Genomic DNA, 26,455 nt, shown 5'->3' with positions numbered 1-26,455 from the left:
GAGAAACCTCATTCTTTTCTATAAAGAGTCTGGAGGCCCCAGGATGGGGTGGGGACCCCACAGCTGTGCCAAGTGGCACCCGGGCAGCTCCATCACCATTAATGAGTTGGCACCAGCGCAGCTGATGGGACATACAGGTCTGTCTGCTGGTGCACTGCAGGAACAGAGTCCGGTGCGCATCCAGTCACGTGGGCTGACCCTCCACAGTTAACCAAGTTACAGGAAGCAGCAGGCATTCGTGTTTCTTAAAAACAACATGCTGCAATTTTGTAGGTATGTGAAGGGGGAAAAGCAACTCAGCAAGAAAATGGTCTTTTGCATAGTCTGAAGAGCTGAACCACTCTTCAGTCCCGGCTACTTCAGAGCACCCAGCAGCAGTCAACGAACCAGCAAGCCATCACAAGCCAAATAAAAACAAAGGGACAAATCGTTCCTCTACTGCTTTTCCATGACTGTGCCCTTCAACCTCTAAATCACGATGCCAGCGAGCCCCGGCTCATGGCAAAGCCCATGACCGCTTATGTTCTCAGCTGCTGGAGAGCTGGCAGCTGCTGCCTGCCCCTTGTCCACTGGGCTCCTCTCAGCCCCAGCTCTCACTGCCTTCTCCCCTGGCAGCTGGACTTGTGACCAACAACTAGGCCTGAATAACCAGGCAGAATGAATCAGGGTTGATAAAAATAAGCTTTATTCCTGTAATATAAAGTGTTTGTTTTAAAAGTCAAATTAGATTTTTTTTAATATTTTAAAAAAACTAAACCTCATTAAAATTAAATTTGAAAGTACAGCAACTTGGATAAGTCAGTGTAGGATTTCATCTATTAAAATTACTTTCGTGAGATAATAATTTCTGTATAGAGTGAAGTAGTGCATATTTGCTGCCAAAGTTTAAAAGGAACTGAAACACTGAACGGCTCAAAGTCACTGAATAAACACTGCTTTAACTAAGTCACTAATAACGAATTATTTAAGTCAGAAATACAGGAACTTACATATCAAATGACATCTGTGGTCCCTTAAACACACCGTCCTCGCTCTAACTGATCAATACTAGATACTTTAAAAGAAAGGCTGATTACTAATTCCTAGTAGTTAAAAAGGGTTTCTTAAAACTGAAACATCGAATAATAGAATCATAGAATGGTTTAGGTTGGAAAGGACCTTGAAGATCACGGAGTTCCAACCTACCTGCCATAGGCATAGAGATCTTAACATCCTTTCTAAAATATATCTTAGCCACATAAATGTCAACTTCACAGTTTTGCCAAATTCTTTTTTAAACTTCCGCATAAGCTGCAATAACAAACTGCAATTTTAGTTACATGCTGCTTAAAAAGAAAAAAAAAAAGTAAAAATTCCACTTCTCAGCTTCTAACTGCATTGAGAAAAAGCAGCAAATGTGAATATTACATCCACTCTGTTATAAGCTGGGAAAAGCAGAAAAGCCCTTTCTGCCCTCTGCACCCCAGTCATTATTAAAGAGACTTCTGTCCCCTCTTTTTATTTGCCTTCCACACTCTGAATGTTTTCAAATCTGTCTGTGGCTACAAGTTTGTTTTTTCACATGCAGGAAGGGCTCTGCAATGAGCTAAACTGTACCCTCTAGGGTGATCCAGACAGAATCCGGATATCATGGCTTTACAGCCTTTGCAGAGCGTGCTCCCTCTTGTTCCCACTGCATCTCACCATCCCCTTTGCTTCTTGACTGTAGCTGTTAACTGAGCAGAGGTCTTGCTGAGCCTTCTCCAGCAATGGCTATGCCCCTTTTACCAAAAACAGTGTGTGTAAAGAGCAGTTAAATCTGCTTAAATGAGCTTACTTCAGGGGGCTTGCACTGACTGAAGTGAATCACTTTTCATAATAGCCTAACAAGACTCACTACTCCAGTGCAGGCAGGGCTTAATTTATATTGGTACAGATTCGCTAACCGTACCGGTTTTGGTGACACACACACACACACACACTTTTAGCAGCAATCTACACCTCTATTCTCAAGCCAAGATCTAACCCATCTCTGGTCATCTGGAGAGATGGCTGCCAAGCACGTGCAGGGCAGGTCTTGGGAGCACCTGAAGATGTGATACAAAATCACAGTATCTGGGAATGCACCATACAATAAAATACCATGTAAGTAAAAGTACATAGGATGAAAATAGAAAGAAAAGGGAAACAGAAAGCAGCAACCTAAGAGCAGATGGAAAAAACGCAAGGGAGGGTTTGGGGTTAGTCAGTTAGTTTTAAGAATAGATGAGATTACAATTACTGGTATGTTCTGCATTATTAAAGTTACTGAATAATCAGGAAACCAAAGGGGAGCATCTGAACAAATCTCAGTATCACGTGGTTAGTTGAACACAGTAGTTGGGTGAAGGGACATTCACAATGTTTCCAAAACACTGTTTCTACATCACTTACTCTAATGCCAACAAGGCATCTGAGTGTGAACATTTCCGTGTTCCTACAACAAGACAGCAACACCTATTTTAGTTCACTGTTTCCCAATCCTAAGGCAGCTTAGGAAAAGAAATACGTTCAATTGTATTTCCAGTCAGTTCTCACAGAGGCAACCCACAAAGCCATCACATTAGAAAAATGAGCAGTCAGCACCACACAAACACAAGCCAAAGATATGAAAAGCATTAACTGACCTAAATAAGGGGGTCAGAAATCCCCCCTAAATAAGGGGGATTTCAATTTGACCACACGCACAGCTTTCTATATGGTATGAACACCTAACATCAGCCAGCTGGCCCACGCAGTCCAGGGCAGGGGAGCCATACTGCAGATCTCAGCTATACGTGAAATACACAACTCTGTTCTCAGGCGCTTCTTGACCACACAGGGACACCCACTTCCCACTGCCAAGAGATACTGGGTTTGCTTCCCCCCAGCACCCTCCTCCTTTCATTCTTTCCTGATCCCTGCAAGCTGAACCCCCATTGTAGCTGCTAGACCCTAAAGAGTTTCCAGGGCAATTGGCAAAACAAACACACACAAGTTACAAGAAGTTAAAAAAAGTGGATTTACTCGAAGCAGCATTCTCACCACACTGGGACGACAGTGTTATTTATGAGAGCGTGCAATAGCCCAGATTGTAGTTACGTAGGCATGGAGCTAAAGTTTTGTTCTCTTATGGAGTAACATACCCGTCCAAACCAGCTGTGCAGTCTTGGGAGTTGCACAGGAAAGCCTGGTTATAAAAAAAGAATAGTTATTTTCTTCTTTTTGCACTGTCTCTTTTAGGAAAGCTGCCACAAATGCAAGATGTAGAAAAGCAAGGGGGTTAACTATCTCACACCATAGTCTGAGGAGTTTGTGCCACCTGAACATGGAGAAACTCTTCCATATAACCGCATGGTAGAAGACCACCAACATGAGTTCTACACCTAAAATATAGAGGGGGAAAACGTTACTACCTTCAGCTCTGGCCCTTAATTTCAAGCAGGTAATATTCTGTATGAAAATCTACATATGATGACTCACCTATACCTCTTGTTTTCCTTCAACCTAAGAACGACAGGAATTAGTGTATTATGAGCTATAACTTGATATATGTTTAGTTGCAAACTATTGTTGTTAATTCATCAATTTTCCAGAAGCACACAAACAGCTGCAATACAATACAAATTCATAACCCATGGTCTGTAACCCTAAATGTATCTTCTACCAAAAATGGCCTTACTTACCAGAGTACATGCAGAAACACTACCAAAATCAAGGTAGGCACATTAAATAAAACCATTAATCATTTGATGCCAAGTTAAAACATACCAGTATCTCCAAAACATCTGCAACAGTCTGCATTAATCAGCATACTGTACAGAGTTACTGTATTTAGCTGGTGTATAGCTATGGCGCAAAAGATAATTTTGTTTTATAGTGCAAATGCCATCTGTCACATTGTGACAGCATGACAAGGTATCACATTACATATTAAACAGACAACACGCCCCAAAAATAAGGCCTATTTTCATGCCATGGTTGTCTTAGAGACTAAAAAACTGGTTTTTCATGGTAGTAACAAAATTTAGAAACAAAACAAGCCAAAACATTTTTCTCTAAGATAAGATATACCTATTCCCTGTCCATATTTTTAAGGATAGCTGTCATAAAGAAAATGCTATTTTTATCTCATTTGGTAATGCAAAACCACAACAGTTTTCTGTCTCTAAATAAAAAACTACAGCATGAAACAGTCGTTGTTTACACCACATGATGCTCTGTGTTGCCACCATGATGGTAATTAACAGTACATGAGCTTTTCAAATGACAAGCCACTGGACATTAGGTTGATTGTAGTACGTAACACAGCATATGCATAAAGCAGTACTGTTATGCCAAAACCTGTTAGCAAATAGCTTGTACAATCTTCATAAATGACTAGAAGAGTGCTTTTATATGTAGATATACATCATTACTATGGAAGCCAAGCATGAATGACATTACAGCACAAGATGTGTTTGTCAGCCTGTCAAAAGACACGATTACCAAAGAGAACTGATTAAATAATACAGGTTGAAAGAAGCTCCTTACTCCCATTACATCTCCATCCCAAATTGCTATTAAGTAACCAAAGACATTCATGTGACTTTGTTTCCTGCATATGAGCCTATTATCAAGTACCTGTTAGCAGCATTAATTGAAATTATATTGTTCTGGTGTTTCAGCACAACACTTTTAAGGGTGTTTTGTTTTGTTTTCATTTGGAGGGGGTTGGTTGGTGGGGGTACTGGTATTAAACTGGTAGAAACAAGAATATAACAGTCAAAAACGAACCTAATTTAATTCTGCTAGGAAACTACCCCAGGCCATAGGACACACTTCAAGCCTCAGTTTTATTTATGAAATATGCATCTGGAAGACATTTTAAAAAAAATAAATCTACCAATGCCTGTGACATATCATATACCAAGAAAAACCTCATCTGAAGTCTACGCTTCTGTTATTTTAGATTTACACAATGAAAAAAAGAATATTCAAAAGGACACACCTCTCCGATTAAAAGACATTTCTCCACTTTTAAGGACACAATGAAAACTGTGACACACACACCCTCCCAGTTGCCCCTGGGCAAGACACATGACCCCTTCTGGCACCTTATTCTTCATAAGACAGAAGGGGGGTCATCAGCCTGAGCTCCATGGTGGTACAGCCTGGACAAGGAGGGAGTACCGGGAGTACCAGACAGGCTGAGCAGCAGGGTAGGTATTCATACACAGGTGGAGGACATAGCAACAGTAATACTGACTCCAAAAAAAGCTGGGGGAACAAATAAATCTCTCCTAAATCCCCTTCCTACAAATGCAGAGAGCTGACTAAGTCAGAGCTTAAAACCACAAATAGCTACCTTGAATTTTCTCAAGTTTCTTAAATTTTAAGAGGGGAAAAAAGGAAACCCAAGGAATGGTTGCCCCAAGACCCAAAAGCTAAGGCTGTCCTGAATGAAGCAGAACAGGGAGCATGAAAGAGAGCTGATGGCCACCACCTTACCAGCTGCTCCCTACCTGTTATTTAGGTACCACTGTGCTATTGAGCTCCTACCAATTGCCCCTGGAGCTGTAAGATAAGGGGGGAGCAGCAGCTTTTCTACTAAGCAGGTACCAGGCCATGTAAAGGTCATTATGTTTTGACAAAGAGAAATGCAGTTAATTTTACAGTAGCATAAGCACTCCCTGTTAGCACTGTGAAAAGGAGGACCACGTATTCTGGCCACATGTTGCCAAGGAGTCACAGCACTTGATGTCTGAAGCTTGCACCCACCTCTATCCCCCAGCCTCCCTTGACTGCAGCCAGAAAGTTTCGGAGGAACAAGACAACTCTGAATGCAAGATCACAGCTATACACCTTTGCTGTTCAGAGAGATGTGGGTAGAGAAGGCACAAAGCCCTTTGCAGAAGCAAGGGAACGCCACCACCAGAAGAGAGCTTGGTTAGGACACAGGGACCTGGACTCTGTCCAGGTGCAGCCACTGCCCAGCAGGTGCCCCTGGAGAGGTCACCCCTCTGAGCTCACCCACCTGTAAAATACAGGTAGTGAGATCAACCACCACAGTGAAGTGCAAGGGAGGGGTACAGATGGTAAGCATGACATGAGATGTGGGGTAATTAAAATCCCTCAGTGCTGTGTGCCTCGTGTTGATTTTGGCGCTGGACAAAGTGGCTTTATTTCTCCCTGAGGAGAACAAGTGCCCTTTGATTTGCAGCTATGCCAGGGTCATCCGTCCTACAGGACATCTTCTCTTGTTTGATAATAACATGCAATCTGGAAACAGAGTTAAACCTGCATTTTCCTTGAAGTTACAGGCACAAGCAGATCCACAAGTGTAATTTATCTCTATTTAGCTGAAGGATATCATTGATAGAAAAATGGGCATAACCACTGAGAGAAAGAAAAGTCTAAGTTCTCAGATATTAATAAAATTATCAGTGACATACGAGTAAATAATTTTTTGGTTTTTATGCCAAAACCATCATGTCTTGCTTATCTTGCCTTTTCTGGAGAATTTTATGGCTGAATGGAGAACCAGTAGGGTAACATCCCATGAGAGGAGAGAGTCAAGGAAGCCCTTGACACGCCTGTGAAAGAACACATTTCCTTTTAAAATGTTTTGTTTCTTCCACTTTTATTTGGTTTAAATTTTTTTTATAGTTATTTGGAGAAGAGTTACTGACAGCTTCCGAAGTATTTTTGCCTGTTCGTCACCAATATCCCCTCCTGTGAGGGAGAGAGAACGGATTATTCTGGTAAAGAAGAATTAAGTAAAGCAAGCTAGTCAGCATTTTTGGTCTTTGTCACCTATATGCGAGCACCAAGTGAGGGCAATTCCTCCCCCTTCTGAATCACTTTTACAGATCCCTCTTAACTGTAATACACCACTATAGCAGTCACAATTTTTAGTTGATTATTTCCTCCCACCTCAGCATCACTGGGATTTGTTTTTAGACTCAGTAACTCTGAAACAGCTAAGGTACGTTAAGCTTCCGCCACAAATGGATGGACAAAGGAACAATAAACCCACACTTCAAAAATACCCATACCTTGGCACCCAGGGACTAGACAGATTAGTAAAAATGAAAAAAAAAAAAAAATTTAAACATTCTGCCATTTTAAGTAACATGAGAGGGAAAGCTACGCCAAGAGCATGTCTCTAGACAACAGCTATTCTACACTAGAAAGTAAAAATTAGCAATTGTGTCTCCACAGAGTATAAACAAAGAAGGAAGAAAGAAGGTAAAGGCAAACACAGTGCAGCAAGGAAGAGCCTGCTAATTGGAAGAAAATACAACATATGAACGTGCAAATAAAACAACAAGGGAAATAAAAAGGCATGCAATATCTCACTGCTAGCAATGAATACTTGGGAGCCCGAAAAGGGAGAGATGTGCAGCTAAAACCCAGAGGCTTAGCAAAGCTTGGCTATATTTGTTACGATTTCTAGGAAACCCTTAGAGGCTGTATAATTTGAAAACAGTGTATCTGCGTGAAAGCGGATATGACAGCAAAACAGCATCTTGACGAACATTTGCTACACGCTTTTCCTCTAATGAAGCACAGTTCCTACTGATCCACGGTGAGGGATCATACAAACAGGACGGGCTTACAATCTTGGCAGATGGAGGTGACAAAAGGCCCATTTCTGGAACTGGAGTCATGGTCAGCCAGCATCTTGGGCCTGTGAAGGCAATCACCAGCAGGGACTGGGCCAGCCCTCTGCTGCACCCCTCTGCATGAGCCCAGCCCTTTGGAGGAGCAAGAACAGGCACCTGAGTTAACTTCTTTCTCATGGAAATCAAATGACTGGAGAAGTAAATGTAGGACTTGATTTCTACATACATCTCAAAAGAGAGACAAACATCAGACAGGAGAACAGGAGAAGGATTCTAGCATAGCGGTGTGCTGTAAGAAAAAGGATGGGGAAAGGAGAAGTGCCAGAAAGCCCTTTTGGGGAGGTTATCCTCTGCTTAATTGTCTCTAATTCTGCCCCTGTGTGACAAAAGCTGTGAAAGGCAAATGCTGAATGACATACTTCTAATTGCATAGTCCCATTTGATATTTTAATGCATGTCATTGAGGATTTGCCTTTCATTACTTTTGCCAGGAGCATGGGCAGCCCTCCAGACAGATAGAAGAAATATTTCCACGCCCCCCCCCGCGATGTGACACAAGCTACGACGATCTTGTTTGCTGCAAGAATACACAGCCCAGTGATGTAGCACCAGTGACCCTCCCACACAGCCAGCAGACATGGGTAGATTCAGCCCTTTCTTCACTAGAGATGCTTTGAGCTTTCAGTCAAAGTAAAGGAGGGAAAAAGTCCTTCTTCTGTCCTGGGAAAAAATAACTGAGCTAAATGCTAGATGTTTTACAAGAACTCAAGTCACATATGACAGATATTTGAATTAAACCATTTTAATTACTTTCACTCCACATTTTCAGTAACTTTTTAGTGAACATGCCCTCCCTAACTCTGAGATCATCCATCAGCCAGCTCCAGGAGTCAAGCTGTCAACCTCTTTCGCTGACAACGTTTTTTTTTTTTTTCCTGGCACGGCACCTCCTTCTACTAAGCACTTGAATTATGATCTCCAAGTTTAGAGCAATTAAATAAACCCCCCAGACCCAAAAAAAAAAAAAAAAAAAAAAAAATAGGCCACAGTCACTTCTAACTTGACACCCTAGCCTCTTCAGAAACATCCCAGAAAGCCCTCCCCTGCCCCAGGAGGTCGGGGCAGCCTTGCTGGACCGCAGGCAGCCCAGGCAGCGTGGCAGGGAGGCAGGCTGCCTCCTGCAATGCCAGGGATGCGCCAGCACCGCCTGCAGCCAAATTTCCAATTCCCTGCCAGCCTGAGCACTCACATATCTGTTGAGAGCCTTAGTGTAGGCTTGACAACCACGCCACCATAAGGCCCCGTGACATCCCAGGAAGAGGGGAGGGAAGAAAGCTGCCTAAGCAATTCTCAACACTTTTTTTTTAATCCATTGGTTTCCCAGGCTTTTGTCTGTAACCCTAAAGTTCATCCATGACGCTTGGTGCCTTGCTGCTAGTAGGGAAATTTTTCACAGCAAAACCACCAGCAGCTGCTTTTCCTGGGAGTGAATTGTTCCCCTTGACACCATCTACCCTGTGTATCATTTATTTCGTCTCCTTCACAGAAAGTGACTACAAAGCACTGTAAAACAACACAAAGACTCAAACATCTGGAAAGCCCCCAAAATTCAGCCTTTGAACTTCTGGGATGCCTTCCTCCTTGTCACTTGTTTTACGTCTAGCTTGCTAAATTAATTAAAAAATATACATTTTTATGTAAAATACTTGGCATGATTTTAACATATGAAACAGCAATGTGGCCATAAAAATTTTAAACATATTTTCAAAATCAGGTTGCTTAAAAAAAACCCAAAACAAACCAAAAAGCCCCACGTGTCTTTCTGTGAAATCTGTACTTGCAGAACTGTATTCACCCCGTCCCAGGAGAAAGGAATTTATTTTTTTCTTTTTTTTGTTTGTTTGTTTTTGTTTGTTTGTTTTGGGGTTTTTTTGGTTGTTTTTTTTTTAGTGGGGGCGGGCAAGTATAATTTCCTCACTTTCTTAAATGAAAGGTTGGAGGAGTACACTTCATGCTCAGGATGAAGAGCTGCTCTCTGCTCTGCTGTTTTGACTCAGCCCCCTGTAATCTGTTTGCAGAGTTATTGTCAGGGGAGAGGAGGCTCGTGACAGTGACAGTAAAACGTTTAGACCGACTGCCGCAAACTGAAATCACGAGTGCAACATGAAAGCCCGACGCAAATGAACAAATTGTTCTGCCATACGCATGCACGGGAGCGATGACATTTCACCTCTATTTGAGCACTGTTTGCCTAAGGTAAGGATCCCAGCCCATCTCCTACGCGATGCCGACAGCGACGGCAGGGACTGGTGGAGTGTTTCTGATACACAGCAGCCATCTACCTGTTGTGCATGTGTAATGGAAAAAAAACCACAACGGGAAATAAATCTGTAGCTGGAAGATGCTTAGGAGAAACCCCTACCCTCCCAGACTGGCTCCAGTGCTGCAGTGACTGGAGAGCAGGTGAGGGGACAAAGCAGGAGAAGCCCATACTCGGCTGTTAACTGAGTTCCGAGTATCTCGCCACAAGAACGACACACAAGCCAAAGCAAGAGCGACTCAAGCTTAAAGGCATCAGATAACGTAAACATCAGCCACCTGCCAGAGAGCATGCGGAGACCATACTTACTTTAACTGGGGAGACAACTGATTCTCACCAGCATTAATGCAGTTTGCTGAAGCATCGGCATACGAAACGTCAGCGCTCTAACAGCCTTTAAGGAAACGCTCCTCATATGCCAAGAAATTTCCATCTCTATTTCTAGCTCTTGAGACCAGCAGCTTAACCTTACTTTCACCTCCCTTTTGTGAGCTCCACAGGCGAACAACGGGGGGAAGAGATGAGAGCTGGGGTAGGGGGCCAGCCACTTGAAAACCTGATGCTGGAGAAAGGGCTTCTGAAATGTTAAGGACACTTCCCACCACACCACCCCCCGGAGGAGTTAAAGAAATTCCACCGGCATGAAATATTCTGCTGCTATTAAACAGCTTTTCTTGCTCGCGTTTCAGGGCATCAGAAGGGGAAGTGAAACAACATTAGCTGCTTCCTGACTTAATAGAAACCTTGGAACAGCCATCATCACACAGTTATACAATGAAGACTATACAGTGATGTGTATTTAAGGATTTTATCTTTCTGAGTAAGCAAAGGAGATAAAGTACTATCTTGTCGTTTTTAAAGAATACTGATTTTTTTTTTCCCCTAAAACAAGAATTCATTGCACAGAATTTTCTTTCCATCCCTTCATGTAACCAAAGGCTGATACCCCTTAGCACATTTCTTATTTTAAGTACAGCATCAGAGAAATAGGGGCGAGGGGTGGGAGGTGCATGCAATGAACATCATTGAAATGCAGGATGAAAGTAGTAAGCGAGCTTTCAAAATATACCCAAGAGGCTGTGTGTATGCTGAAGTTCACCATTGTATTACTACAATCAGAAAAAAAAAAAAAACCAACAACAAACTGATTTTGGGGCAAAAGTACATTACTGATATTCAAAAAAGCCCTGCATAGCTTTATTTCAAGATGATGGGACAACACTGAAGGGGGGGACGGGGGCAGGGAATGAAGACTGGAATCCCTCTGTACATTCCCAGTACCCTATAAAAAGCTTGAGAGATATTAAACAGAAACAGTTCAGGCAACAAAAGTCTTCCTGGAGTTACAGAACTCCCTACACTGTGTTTCAAGGCAACTCTAAGCCAAACTCAAGCTACAAAGACTATTAAATAGTATTAATGTTTAGCACACACTTAGCACTTCATGTGTTGAAAGTGCTAAACAAAAACAACAACACCACCACCACAACCAATCCACCCCCAAAAGTCCCATACTGAACGAATGGGAGAAGAATTCTCCCTAGCCCCACACCGGCCATGGCTGTAGCAACATTTATTCTGCAGTGGGAGAAGGCATCCTGCTTTATAACCATAGTCCCACATGGTGGGATGATGTAGAAAGGATAGCAACAACCACGCTGTGGGTATTGGAGCCACCCTCCCGGCAGGGGAGGATGGACCAATCTAATGGGAAAGCAGCACTGCAGGTATGCTGTGCCACATTTTGGAAGAGGGGCAGTACACGGAGCAGGAATCATTGTTGTCAGTGTCAAAGCTGGGATTTTGATTAGCCCACAACCTGCACCAGCTGCTCAATGCACTGACAGCCTTTCCTTCTTCGCATGCCCGGGCCACCCAGGTCAAGGTTTCACTCCCATGGAAAACTGTTCATTGGTAACACCAAACAGCTACACAGTAAAAGCAAGAATGAATGGAACCATTATTTTAAACACCTTGTCCCCCCCACTTCAGAAAAAATGTCTGCTATTCCCCCCGGCTTTAATGGTAAAAAGAAATTGTATGAATGGATCCCCAGAGGTGAGCAGGATATGAGAAGGAAGGAGTCCAATTTTTTCTCTACTGGTATGTAAAATCAGGAAAGGCTTTGGCAGAAGCTGGATAGATAAAAGTAGACCACTTGCAAAAGAACGGGGTGGACTTTTTATATTTAATTTCTTTCTGAACTTAAAATCTGCCTCAGAGATATTATGGAAAACACTTTCAAGTTAAAAAAAAAAAATGTCACTGGGGACATGAAGGCCTCATTGTTTTCCCCAAACTTTATATGTCAACACGTACACATGCATAAAATCCTTACCTCCCTTCTGAGACATTAAATCCACACAATGTTTCTTGGAGAGGGTAAAAAGAAAATGTAGGTCAAGATGTTGAGATAGGGATTGCTTCTGAAAGATGAAAGCATAAGAGGACTAAGCTTTCATTCCTTATGTTTCTTTGAGATTTCAAACAGAGTGTTATTTGATAAGGGTTCCTTTCAGAAAATTGGAATTTAATATAGCTAATTATAAGTTAGAGAATTAATGTACAGTCAGTACTCCAACTGAGCTGATATACCATGCTGATGCTTTTTACCAGCATGTCCCCAGTGCTTATTATAGATCTTTTCTCCAAATACTAAAGCCAATCTTCTCTCACATTAGGCTGGATAGCCTGGGAGTTTGTGGGAAGAGGGGGGTAAAAAAAATAAAAAAAAGAAAATAAAAAAAAGGAATCTATGATCTCCACAGCTGTAACACCGAGCCTGCAGAAAGCAGCCGGGAGTTGTCCTCATGGCACGGCACAGTGCAGGAGGAACAGACCTTCCTGCTTCAAAGGGAGCACAGAAAATAAGGGGACAAAGACAGAATGAAAAACAAGTAGCTGGAGAGGAAAAGTACGCAGAGAAACAGGAGAACACATTTTCCTCCTTCCAATTAGAAGGGAGGGAAAAGCATGACGACAGACAATGAAGACTGTAGGAAAACAGAAAGAGAGGGGGTACTCCTAATTATCTGGTATTAACATGGAGGTATCTGAGAATTATTTGTCCTATGAGCAATCATAAGCTAAAAATCCTGACCTAAATTTCACAGGGAGCAAGCAGTATAAGTACGAATATCCCTCATGACAGGCACTGGAGCAGACACAGCTAGATTTGGACTGGGAGCAGTTTCTTTGCAATTTGGAAGGAAGCCATGCATCGGTGTTTCAGAGACATACGCAGGTTTAAGATGCTCTGTTTCTAGAGATGGCACAAAATGGGTTCAGCAACATCTGCTGCACATCACTGGTTAGTACGTAAAGTAAAACTGTAGCTTGCACAGTCTTAAACATAGATCGTACTTGAGTGAATTTTGAGGGGAAAAAACATGCATCGTAAGAAGCTCTGCAATTCCCAATTTTCCAGCAGCTTTCCTTTTGTTTTTCACTGTAGTTTCTGACTAAATACTAAGCCAGCATATTTCTTTAAGTTCTCCGATAGATGTGTGAGCTCCTGTGAAGAAATCCTGTCATTGACCAAGGCATGAGCTCTGTGTTAAGGTCTCAATCAGAAGGGCCATACCCACTTTTTTCCTCAAAATGGTACCTAGGTTCAGTCAAGTTGAAAGCTTCTGTGGGAAAAAGGGACATGATTTTTACATAATCAGTAGAAGTTTCTTACATGTTAGCAGATTAATTCCTCTGAAGTCATATTTCAATTTGGCATGTCCCCACCTGGGTTAGAGCAGGATGTTCCCTATGAAAGTAGGTGGTGCGTTCCAAAATATTATTCTGCTCCCAAGAGGCCACATCGGGACAAAACCTGCCCCCAGCAGACAGTACCTCCCCCCAATTCATACTGAAAGAATTCCCCAAATCCTTCTGCTGAACTTGGCACTACCACCCGATCCCAAACCTTGGGGTTGAGGAGTACTTGCCTTTCCTTAACTTCTTCCTTCAAGGTGCAGAATAGCATTTATTTTTAGAGAAAACAAAAACAAATCAAAAGCTTAGTGAGGTCCTTCCTACTATGCTTAGTGCTTTAGGGAACTGAAGTCTTCTCATGACAAGAGGACACCAAAACAGTACTTTTCCATTGCTTTCAACCTGAGTAAAGGGAAACAGAGCCAACATGGAAAACACCACCTCCATCAGTCTACTCTGGTTCCTGTTGCCTGAAAAAGAACCTACTGAGCCTAGGGCAGGAGGGAAAGTAGCCACTGGACAAAAGCTGAAAGCTATTTCCTAAAACCTTGGCAAAGTTTGAGTCCTTAATCTGTACCGGCAGAATTTCTCCTGGAAGTAGGAAAGCACAAACTGCAGAGCAGTCTGTCTTTCTAAGCATAGCCTGTTCCTTTCTAAGTTATCCTGCAAATTTAGTTTTCATGAGACTATCCTCACTGAGTCCAAGATGATTTGAGGAGCTTTAAATAGAAATTTACTTAGCAGTTATAATTTTGATCCAGCCAGATGGTAATCTAGCACCATCTCGACATCCGACTATACCAGGGAAACTGAAGGACGGCAAAACCATCTTCCCCATAAACCCCAATATTCAAGTTCACAGACAGTATCTTAAACTCCCCTTTTCCTATCAGTCAACTATTCTTAAAAAAAAATAATAATAATAATAATAATAATAATAATAAAAAATCTGCTTCCCAGGCTGTTAATGGCAGACATCTAGATCCATAACAGAAAGAAAGGTGGTTTTCTGCACTAAGCAACGCCTTAACTAATGGCACATTTATTCTACTTTACGAGCAGAGTATTTGTATATAACCCTGTGTTATGCTCTGGATGTTAATCAACCTTCAAGACTTTGCATGCCAGTTGTATTGGAGCGCCTTCTATGCTGGCATAAAGGAGACTTTGTACCAAACAGTATTCCTCCAGCCTAGGAGAGATCAACATCAGCTTGTGGCTCAAAAACCTCTCTTTCACAAAGAACTTTTCCTCTTCAATTCTGGTCTCTTGTTAATGAGACTTTAAATATTCAAGGACACAGCCATACTGTACAAAGGTAATCTATGAAAGAGTGCATTTAAATCTACAATTGCAAATGGGCTCTGTTTATCTACTTAGCTAGACAGCCTTGTCCATTTTCATTAGAAAAGGTCATTTTTTGGTAAATGTATAGTGGCATTTGAAGTTCATCCCTGCAGGACAATGAGATGAGGTAAAGCTTCTGGGACAGGTTTCCATCTAAATAAAACTTGACAAGTAGTCCCTAATGACAGCCCTCAACAGCCCTCGTTTCTTTACAAAAGGCCATCCTTCAATTGATTTTGGGGAGAGAAGAGTAGCAACAACTATGTTTCAAGAAGATTTGGAATTCAAGCCACATTCTAGTAACTTCTATACCTTATTCATGGCTTCCACCTGGAGGTAATCACTGCTGACCTCCCGAGATGGAAAGAGGCAGAACAACTACTGTAGAAAGCACCAGATTTCATTATCTTGGCAAAACAATACTTATTTGCTTACTGTCCTGTCAAATAGATTGTCACGTTAAAGAGAAGAGTTGGGACTCTTCTCCTTGGAAAAGAAAGGATGTTCCTGGACAGACAAACCACAGGAAGCAACAGGGGGGAAAGGGCAATCGAGCCCTGCATGCAGACTGTGTAACAGGTATATGCCTCTCTTCAATCCCAGCCCACTCCCATATGACACCTCAGTTTTGAGGCTCTGCACAACCCTACTGCTTTCTTCTGGCATACAGGGTTAGGAAGTGAGACAGCACTTGAGGCTCTGAAATGAAGTCCCAACATCACAGTGAAGGAGCAGGGGTCAGGCAAAAACAGAAGGGGATGAAATTCCTCTTCAAGCCTCTCCATCCAGTACATCTCCATCTGTATGCTTCAGTACAATCCAGATAGCCTTTTCTCAATGTCTTACATGAGAGGACACACTTCTGCCATTGCTCTAGCACCCTCTTGCTAACGTTGTGACAGCATTTCTGCCCTGAAGTGGAAAGAAAATTCCCATGTTGAGAAGAAAGGAAGAAACTATACTCCCTTTGTGGCATTTTCATCACTTTTAAGCTTCTTTCAATCTCTCCACATACGCAGCAGGCATGACATAAAAACACTGGGGTGCCTTGCAGCCACAGTAAACAGAGCATCTTTAAAAACAGTTGGCCATGAAATGCTTTCCCCTTTCACAGCATTAGAGGAGACAACCACTGTCTGAGGGAGGTGTTTTAGGAATAACCCGCTTTTGAGGCAACCTGGCTGAAACGGAGTATGTCAAGGTGTGATTTACCTCTAACATGTCTGTTTACACACATGCATCCAAAGACCAGGAAGAGGCTGAACTGAAATATTTTTAAGGTCAACCGCTACTGAAGCTAAATGAGAGATGAGCGAAGGAGGAGAAAAATGCAATTAAATGCTGGTGCGGTCTTTGGGCATTAGTCCAAACAGCTGGCTGAAGCCAAATCTTTGCAGGAAAAGTGGCTTATCTCCCGGCTTCCCAAATTGGACCAGAGGTCAGCTGAAGAGGTTTCAGGAGTTTGCCAGCTCTGTCCCTCTGTGGGATCCTTGGCAGATTGCTCCAGCTGGGCTCCTTCCAGCTCTTCCCTTTTTCCATTTTAGCGTATAGCTTGAATAAAGAAAACAAGATGAAGGCTTTCAAAGATAACGCAGTCTTTCACAAACAGATGCAGAACAAAGCACAGGAAATTCTGAGCAAAGTAAAAAATGAATGTTGTCTGTTCAAGGCTTATCTGGAACGAGTTAGCCACTTAGTGGACAGATCTGAAACATCACACGGTCCCAACTGCAATTGCAATGCACACTAACAGTGAGGAGAGAAAACAGGGTGGATGAAGGTGGAAATTCAGCAGCCTTTAGCTCTTGGAGCTGGAAACTCCTTCAGATGTACCAGAAACAGCACTTGTGAGTCAATCTTGTCACTGTCATGCCCTGTCGCCCTAAGCACAAGGCTTCTACATCTACACCTTTGACTGGACACCCCCTTCACAGTATTAAATTCATTTAAAGTGCTAAATAAAGGACATCAAAGACAGGTTATCAAAAACATGTATCCATCTAATTCTGGATACATCATCATGTTGATGGCATGTAATAAATCTGTGCTAGTCAGACACACAAAAAAGATTTCAAAATTCATGTGCATGTATAACGATGTAGAGCAATCGGCTATGACTTAACAGTATACGTCATAAGCTATACTTATTTTCTGGAAAACAATCACCCACAAGCGCTGGGAAGTATCTACTATGTAATGAACCTCTCATCATCATCAGTTATTGAAAGACAGCATTTATTTCAGAACAGTTTCTTGGAGATTTTAAATCAAAAAGATCCCACTGAAACCAAACCGAAACGTGGAGGCATGAGCTCAGGACGTAGACCAATCTCCCAGGCTGTTAGAAGCCGTGAAATGAACATGACTAATTCCTGAAGAGTTTTGTTACTCAAAAAGGCGACTGATTTTCTTGCTTTTTGCAGCAGAAATTCTATGTTCAAACATGGGTTGATGACACGTAAAAATAACGCAATACCAATCTACTGACATTTTCAGTTTACGCCGTGTCACTACAAGGATCCCCAAATCCATTTTGATTGGCAACCCATACACTTAAGAAGTCAAACCCTGGGAACACAGGTAATGAAGGGTATTTGAGACGAAGAGTAAGGTGCATTGACAGCTGTGTCAGGCAACTTGCAGAAGGGGCTACTGTGCCCATCAGCAGTTACAGCCACCTCACTTTTTCTTTTAAAACCACTTTACGGCCTGGGTTGACACAACAAGGTTCACAGCACAAACAACATCTACTCTGATTAAAAACAGCCTAATGGCCTTAAGAATGTCCTGCTGGACCAAATAGTTCTCAAACTCTTCCATAGAATCACAGAACCATTATGGCTGGAAAAGACCTTTAAGATCATTAAGTCCAACCGTTATCTAACTCTACCAGGCCCACTTCTAAACCATGTCCCTGACCACCATATCTAGATGGCTTTTAAATACATCCAAGGATGGCGATTCAACCACTTCCATGGGCAGCCTGTTCCAGCCTTTGATAACCCTTTCAGTGTAGAAGTTTTTCCTATGTCTAACCTAAACCTCCCCCAGTGCAACTTGAGGCCATTTCCTCTTGTCCTATTGGTTGTAACTTGTGAGAAGAGACCAGCACACACCCCCTCTCTACAACCTCCTTTCAGGTTTCCACTCTTTCAAACAGCAAGACATTTCTAAAATGCCCCCCACATCAAGGAAAAACTGCTGTGGAGGTTGTAAGACACAAGAAAGCCCTTAAAGACTGAAAATGTATTCTCTCTAATACTCTGAAAGTGCTCCACAAAACGTAGTCTTGTACTAATAACTCAAAGCTATACTGTAAAAATAATTAGCAAAAGCTAATTATCAAAGCTAAGCACAGTTTCAGAAAATACAGTTCCCTAGCATTGACTACAATAAACTGTATTACACAGTCTGTGTGTATGACACACTTCTCTCTCCTTTTATTTGTGACACTGATTTTATTTCCTGTTGCATTCCTGTTTTCTTAATAAAATAGAGTATGCTATTTCAATGACTGACATTTTCTTTCCCTGCTACTTTTCTGGTTATATCCCTTATTATCTGTACTTAAAATTAAAAACACTAGTTATTTAATGCACAGTTTCCTTCTGCCAACCATTGGCAATGGGGAACAACAGGAGTACTGAAATTTAAGCCCTCTTTACAACAGTAGCTACTTATTCCAACCTGCAGACCTTTGGTCTCCACTAGACCATTTTAATAAACACTAAAGTAATGATAAGCATTGGGCATCGGACAGAAAGAGGTAAAGTACCTTTCTCTGTCCTCCCATGCCTTTGAGAACTATTGCTCTTAAACAGAGAAGCATTTTGCTCACTTTTTCTACACATACTGCTGGATTGTTGCCTTCATCTCCATTTTGTGTCTGCACTTTGTGCAAGTTTTCCACCTCTTTCAATACCACAATCCACCAGACAAATCGTGCTGTGGAACTCCATCATTTACACTACCTTTAACAGCTGTTTAATTTTGGTTTGATTTCTGAGTAAACCACAAGTTATTTCTTTATCACCTCTTAACACAACTTAGCAGCTGGAGAACATGACCAGCACCAAACACCAGTTCTCATCTCAGCAGGTCGTCAGCATGAACTTCAACCACCCCAACCTGTTAGTTTGAAGGACAACGCTCTAAGCAGATCTCTCTGGTTTTTAACGTCCCAATAAAAATCTAGTCATTAAAACAAACGAACAAAAATATAAACTTCTTTATCTGCCAACCAACGAAATGGTTGATTTAGATGTACCACTTTGGATTCTCACTTAAGATTACAGTCAAAAAAGCACAGTTTGCCAAGCTATGTCTTACTCTCCTTTCTAAAACAAGCAAACTAGAATTGACAAAAGGTACATTTTTTGACAAAGCTAGCAATCCTATAAGGTAAAACCATGACTACCTTTTGGCTGTACGTGCCAGCCAAAAAGATGCCAGGGTACAAATTTAGGCTGGCTGGCAACTTTATGGCTGGCAGGTAGAATAAAGCAGTTGGCTTGTCCACACTGAAGGGTGCTCTCCAAGCTGCTGATACAAACAATAAATCCAAGGTAGTAGCTATGCAGAATAACCCTAAGTCAAGGAAAACAAAGTTGTTGTGCCCTGTTGGGATTAAGGCAAAGTTTTGTTTCATGGACAGTCTATGCAATGAATTTCACCACTACATCAGCGGTGTTTTGGCTTTTTTTTAAAGAAATACATAAATCTAACACCTACACTTGTGAAGGACTTTTTAACAAATTTCTAAGCTGCATCTTTTTTTGCTCCTATTTCATAGAATCATAGGATTGTCTAGGTTGGAAGAGACCCTTGGGATCATCGAGCCCAACCATCTACCCTACTCTACAAAGTTCTCCCCTACACCATATCCCCCAACGCCACATCTAAACAGCTCTTAAACATATCCAGGGACGGTGACTCAACCGCCTCCCTGGGCAGCCTATTCCAATGCCCGACCACTCTTTCTGTGAAAAATTGTATTTCTAGCAACTGTTGTCCCTTCTAGCATCTGAGGCTGTGGTTAGATGAGAGGACTGCACCAATCCTAAGGTTGTGGTTAGACAAGATGACTGTGCCAGCTGAGCAGCGTACTACTACCAAAAGGGATGAGTCTGTTCTCTTCCTCCAGCTTTTAGTTGAGGTACACTGGCTCCTCATTTCCACCAAATGAGCACTCATGCTCATACGACCTCTTGATGAACCTGTGTAGTTCATTAAACTAGAAGAAAATTTTTTTTTTTCTTAAATCATTTTTCTGGGCTAGTTTTCTGCCACTTTAGTTCACTGAACCAGGTGCAGGGCATGGGCAGACAAACAGCAGAGCCAGCAAAAGACGGGAGGTGAAAGGAGGGGGACCAGACCTATCAGCTGCTGCCGAACTCTTCCTTACCTTTCCTCACCTTATTTATTTTAGACTTGCAATAACTCAGCCTCCTACAGATTATGCATGCGTCTCTGCAGTTTCTTCATTGCCGTTTTCATTTTCCATTACCTACAATTAGCAATATGCAGGGAGGCGAGACTATTTTTAGAATTACTTTGACTAGAAATGCACTCAGGGGCAATAGCAACTCTTTTTAGATGGCCATGAAATGAAGTTTTAAGAAAATTAATTACACACGTCTTCTGTTTCTCCAGTTAAAAAAATATCCGCCTCTGTTATGTTTGAGAGAAAAAGGATGATGGGTGTCCTGCAAGAGAAAATTTTCTGGCAATCTTGCCGAACACTGAAATTGTATTAAGACAGGAGCACAATTTGGACATAATCGAATTGGGTAGAGATCACTGAGGGCGCAATTTGGCCTGCAGAATTTTTATAAGTGGTGGTGATGGAAAAGGCAAAAAGAGCCTGTGTCAGCCAATGAACAAGCAAGTCCCTGGCAGGCTTGAAAATGAATCCTGTTCTAAAAAAACAAAGAAAGGAAAAGAGATTTGGAAATTTTCAGTGGAGCCCAACCCCAACATCCTGTTATTTATTTGTTTATCTTTAATTTCACTTGACAGCAAGCACCAAAGTGAAAGTGATGTTGAGTGCCATGACAGATCTGCTCAAATGCTTATTTTCTGAACCTTTTAGTTGAAAACATCTATATTTAATCACAGTTTAAAACTAGCCAAAAAGGTTGTTTACTCTGAATGTAAAGGGGAAATATTGCAGACTTGAAAAAGGTATTTCTGTTTCTGCAAACGCATTTTAAAAATCCACTTAGAAAGACAAGGGTCCTTGGCACACTTACAATCTTCTGCTAAAGCTTAGGAGACAGACAGACATTACCCACTGTCAACAAATGCAATTTCACATCAATGATGCAGTGAAAAGCTCCCTAGACAAATGTTAGCATAAAACCTTCTTCCAGTATTTAATTGCAGCCTTCAGAAATCGGAGAGATTAAGTTGCCAGTATATTTGAACCATCACAGTGAATGAAGAGGGCTACTTTCTTGTTCAAAATTAAAGGTGGGGCAGTGGTCCAGCCTACATGTCTGCACCAGGGAGAAAGAAGGCACGTGCTGCTGTGGGCACGTAGGGACGCAGCTGAGACAGCAGCACTTCCCTGAGGGCTGCTGTGTTTTAATCTGCACAAGTGGGAAAAGAAGAGACATGGCCTCAGCCCAGAGAAGACATGGTTGCCCTGCTGCCAGCTGCTGCCACCCCCACATAGTTGGCTTTTGGCAGATAATGCACGGCACTGAGCTAAAGTACCCAGCTTAGTTGTGTTTAGGCATTTCTACCACGTCTGTCACAATTTTTACACCATGTCTGGGGTATCATCTACACAGCCAGGGAAAAGAGGTTTCACCAACAAGTTGGAATTGAATTAATCCAGCCCCACACCACCCTACCACTGGGCACCTTTGTTTTGACATAGTCCGCTGGGGAGCATCAACATGAATCCCCATGCAGTGAGCAGGAAACACTTGAAAATCTGTGCAGCGATGACAAAAATAGCTATTTCCAGATAACACTGCTGCCTGCCACAGCCAGCTGACATGGCAGCCAAGGGATGGGTAGACCCAGATGTCAGAGCAGGCTGCTGCTGCTGGGTCCAGCACCGCATTCCCGCCATGGGCTGCCTTGGAAGCTCCTACCTCTCTGTACCAAGACATTTTCATTTTTGGAAAAAGCAAACCTCCAACAAAAGTCACATTAGCTTTTGTGTGGGAACGGCTGAGGGCAGGAGCAGACAGGGAGGAAGAGGCACCACAGCCATTGGTGGACCAATCACCACCTCCATCAAAGTGTTGACATTGTTCCTTCTCTGTTTAAAGAACATCATAAGTAAACGAATAAATGACTTTAACCACCCTAAATGTAAGGTGAAATCTCTCAGAATAGCAAAATTACATACTTTTACTCATCCCTTGATTTTTTTACTAAATGAGCAAGACTTCCAACTTCTGCCTTGAACCAATGCACTCCCCCACGTACATTTGATTTCCCAACTAGATCATATTTGCTTAATGTAGCTGGCACGTTTGGAAATTGCCGTGACACCTCTCTCAGACAAAGTATAGCTGCTGTTAATGCACTATCTGCTTGAATAATTCTGACGTCTGGTTTGTCATCTCTGTAGATTAACTAATCACTTTAAACAAACAAGCAAACTTTGGCATTTTTTCCATTTGCAAAACACTAGCACTTCTTTATCAGAAATTTCTTCTTTATCACAAGTTTTGAAAAACAGAATTTAAAACCTTATGTCACAAAAATTTGCTTTATGATATACTCTTTTGAGACTACTGAATTTATTCTCATAAATAGAACGCAAGCAATAATTACATCTTTCATTGCCTTTTTTTTTTTTTTTTTTTTTTTAACAGCCTTATCTCACATTCTAAGCGACACAAGAAGAAAACAATTTCCCAAGGGAATTAGCTTTCCTCCTAGATGAGGATCTCTGAAAATTGGTATCACAATTCTAAACACCAATCCCTATTCTTAAAATCCTAACGCAAATGACAGGCAGCCATAATCAAAATCACTAAAGAGGTCCCACTGGGTTTTCCAGCATGCGACCTTGTTTCCATAATCAGAGTTCCAGTATCCCATTTAGGGCTGCAGAAGGTTTCTTGACAACGTGCAGAATCATCTCCTTCAGATTTTATATTCCCACATGCTGAAGAGGAACACATAGCAAACAAAGCCATACTGTAGGGTGTCATTCTGTACTGTGTGAATATCTAGAGTCAACATAAACATGCATGCAATATATCCACCAATACAATAGCCACAATACACCCGCTTGCCTTTCTCTGAAATCCTAGCTTGGGGTGGGAAATAAGAATAAAGAAAGCACAAAACCAGTTAGGATGAAAAATAACTGGCAGCACAAACATGTAAGCAGATATCATCAGGTGAAAAGGAGATGTAAAAAATGTAGGAGTAAGAAGACCTGCAAACACACCACCACCCCCAAACAAAATCTCTCTACTTTAATCAGAACCACCTAAGTAACAGCGTTTCAGCCACTAACTGAAAATGGCAGGATTGTTTTCAGGGTAACAAATATCTTTAATAGTGAGGCGGAGATAGACAAGGTATTGTAACACATATAATCTCAAAAAGTAATTATTTTTTTTTTAAAAAAAAATTTGTTCTACTTTTATTATTCAGAGAGGCATGGAAGTTAATTGTCTCTGTGCCACCGCCAGCCTATCTGTCGTGGTTTGGGCCCTCAAACCAGGACACCATGTTAGAGCTTGCAGAAACTTTAGTACAGAAGAGGCTCCTGTCAATGGGTTCATCTCTCACATTTAAAATTACTTGCTTTTTGCACTGTCAATCAAACTCTATTTAACTGCATGCTACTTTTTAGAGTATCTCACAAGAAACACTGGTTGTGGCCTGCATGTTGCAACGAAGCACACATGCAAGGAAATATTTTTTACTCCAACAGTATGAATTCATGAATCTAAGGCTCACTCTTAAAATATTACACTTTCTTAAATTCAAAATAGCTCAGTAATTTCTTGGGATGACCTGCTTTTTCCTCTGTCCACAGAGACCTGTGGACTTGAAAATACATGGGTATGTTTTTTAAAAAGATGTAATGAACAAATAGCATGTTTAAATAGATTTTCTTAATGTAACCACACAGTATCAATTCTTCTCCCTTTTGCAAAGTTTTTTTCTCTGTATAATGAAACAGTCTTCCCAATATCAGTGGATAGTGGACAGTGACGTTGAAATAGAGCAGTGCTGAGACAGACATTTAAAGAATCATTTAACAAACAGAAAGAGTAACACAGCATATCATTCTGGCACCAAGGAAAAAAAAAAAAAAAAAACCACAACCCAAAGAACTCAAAACTCCCAAAGAACTGATCACCTAGTTCTGTGAAGGAGCAAAAGCACTGAATGCTGCAGTTCTGAATGTGAGAGGCAAGCTCTGAAGATGCGAGCCATGCTGCTGCCAGAGGAAGCCAGTGGCATACTCTGCGTCTGATACCTGCATCGACACAGCATTCCCAGCCAACTCACTTTTCATCTAAGCTGCCTTTGGAGAAACTAGACACCATAAAAACCTCAGTCATCCTGTAACCTGGCACACTATCAAAGCTTCCTAACACACAATTACTGTGCTTCACGCCTTTAGACTTTTTTCCTTTGACTAAACAAAACCCCCACAATGGAATAAGAAACTTTCCAAGAGAAATTGTGTTTGACAGAAGATCAATGATGCAGAGGTGTCGGAGGGGAAAAAAAGCCAGCTCTGTTTTGTGTACACCTCCAAGCTTACTAATGGCTTGCTGCTAAAGCTAGATGCCCCTTCCCATCAGATCAGTATTTGATATTATTACTGAACTCAGAAGTCTGAGGTCGTCTTTAATCACATTAAGGAGTTTGCAATTGCTTACGCAATACAGTAACTTTATCACACTGCCTGTAGTTATCCAGCTGTTCCCCTAGGTTTTTGCCTTGTCAGCAATAACACTCAGTGAAAATGCAGTGAAATTTGACTCACCGTGCCAAAAATGCAAGCTACATATAAATATGAATAACCTACCAAGTAAGCACCCAGCTGCTGCTTTAGTGCATTAGCACATGTATAGTTATGCACATGCCTAAAAGGAACTGCCATGAACCTCCATAAAGAAACAAATAAGCTCTTGTGAGTGAAGAGAAAACCGTAAGCCTGCCCAGAAATCTGAATCCTGCTAGTCATCACTTTCAAGGCTCAAGCCAGCATGACAAAGCCTTTTCAAGAAAGGGTCCTGTGTCAGGGAGTGAATCTGAAAAAGACAGGCTTTATATTTACCTCTCAGGACACCATGGTTTTTTTAAGCAAGCTGTAAGGGAAGCAGGGGGGGAGCAGCAGATAATAATCAGTCAAAGGATTAAATAAATAAAATTAAATGTCTTTCAAGCCCCTGTCATCTAGGTTTGTCTACATCTCCTTTTAAAGCCTTTAAACAACTGCTCCGTGAACTAGGGGAGTCTAACATCCCAGCATTTGTCCCCTAAATCTTTTTATGTAGGTCGTATGCTATTTCAACTCTGGCCAATAGACAGCGTGGACTGAGATCACTCCAGAGTTACAGATGCTGGTTAGCCAGTTTCTTGCATCTAAACGACATAGAATTGGTAAATTCTGTTCCGCTCAAGATAACTGAAGCCAATCACCTTTAAATGGATACCATCGCTGTCAACAGACTCAACACATCAGGTAGCAGGTCCATTAAAAGAGCTTCCTTCTCTACCAAACAGCAACCTGCCCCTGTCCTCCTGCCTGACACCTACCCTCCACCCTGATTCCCATCTCAATCAGTTCACTAGAAACTGAAACATATGGATTGTTCAAACTGGGCATTTTAAGCACTTCAGAAACAAGTTGTTCTGTGCAGATCAAAAGGGCACGGTGCATGCCAGATGGTGCACTGGTCTCCTTCCTCACTACAGCAGAACCACCACATTGAAAAGGACTGAGTCCTTCCAGCGGTACAGTACCACAGGGGCAGCTCACCGTTCACTGCCTTGAGGCTCCCGCTAATGCCATCGCCATGCTGCCGCTTCTGTGCGTTCTTGAACTCCTTCAGAGATAAATAAAGGACCTTCCGCACCACCCTCTCCTCTGACCACGGAATCCCATCGCTGTCATCCTAAGGAAGGAGGAAACGGAAAGGAGACATTAGTTGCACGCATCTGAAACAAAAACAAAACAAACAAAACCTAACAACCCAGGGCCTACACAGATTATTTGTAATTAGGAAAAAAAAAAAAAGAGAGAGAAGCTGAAAAAAAATACTGTCTAACAAAATGCAACCTAAACTCAACCAGCTCTAACAGAGAACAGAAACATAACTATTGCCATCAAACCAGAGCATTAGTCCCTTTAATCCTTTATCCTGTAAACAGCAGTAGCTATATACCAGGTGCTAGACAGGAGGTGAAACTTATTTGTTAAAATCCTCATAATGAGTCCCTTATGGAAAAATTTATCAGTCAGGAAGTGCTCTCCCAGATA

At 41.8% G+C, this 26,455-nt stretch overlaps 1 protein-coding gene across 1 annotated transcript in view; it reads right to left on the bottom strand.

The window, feature by feature from the left end:
• The window catches only part of JARID2 (jumonji, AT rich interactive domain 2), a 129,169-nt gene extending 103,080 nt beyond the window's left edge, over positions 1-26,089 (bottom strand). The window contains exon 1 of the mRNA XM_009884162.1: positions 25,955-26,089. The gene's annotated coding sequence lies outside the window, so the exon portion shown is untranslated. The remainder of the gene's footprint in view (positions 1-25,954) is intronic.
• Between the last annotated feature and the right edge of the window lie 366 nt (positions 26,090-26,455).

This window comes from Charadrius vociferus, unplaced genomic scaffold, assembly GCF_000708025.1.
Source record: "Charadrius vociferus isolate BGI_N301 unplaced genomic scaffold, ASM70802v2 scaffold444, whole genome shotgun sequence".
NCBI lineage: Eukaryota > Metazoa > Chordata > Aves > Charadriiformes > Charadriidae > Charadrius > Charadrius vociferus.
Note: the sequence above shows the minus strand (reverse complement) of the source record. Positions and strands in the feature narration are given on the sequence as shown.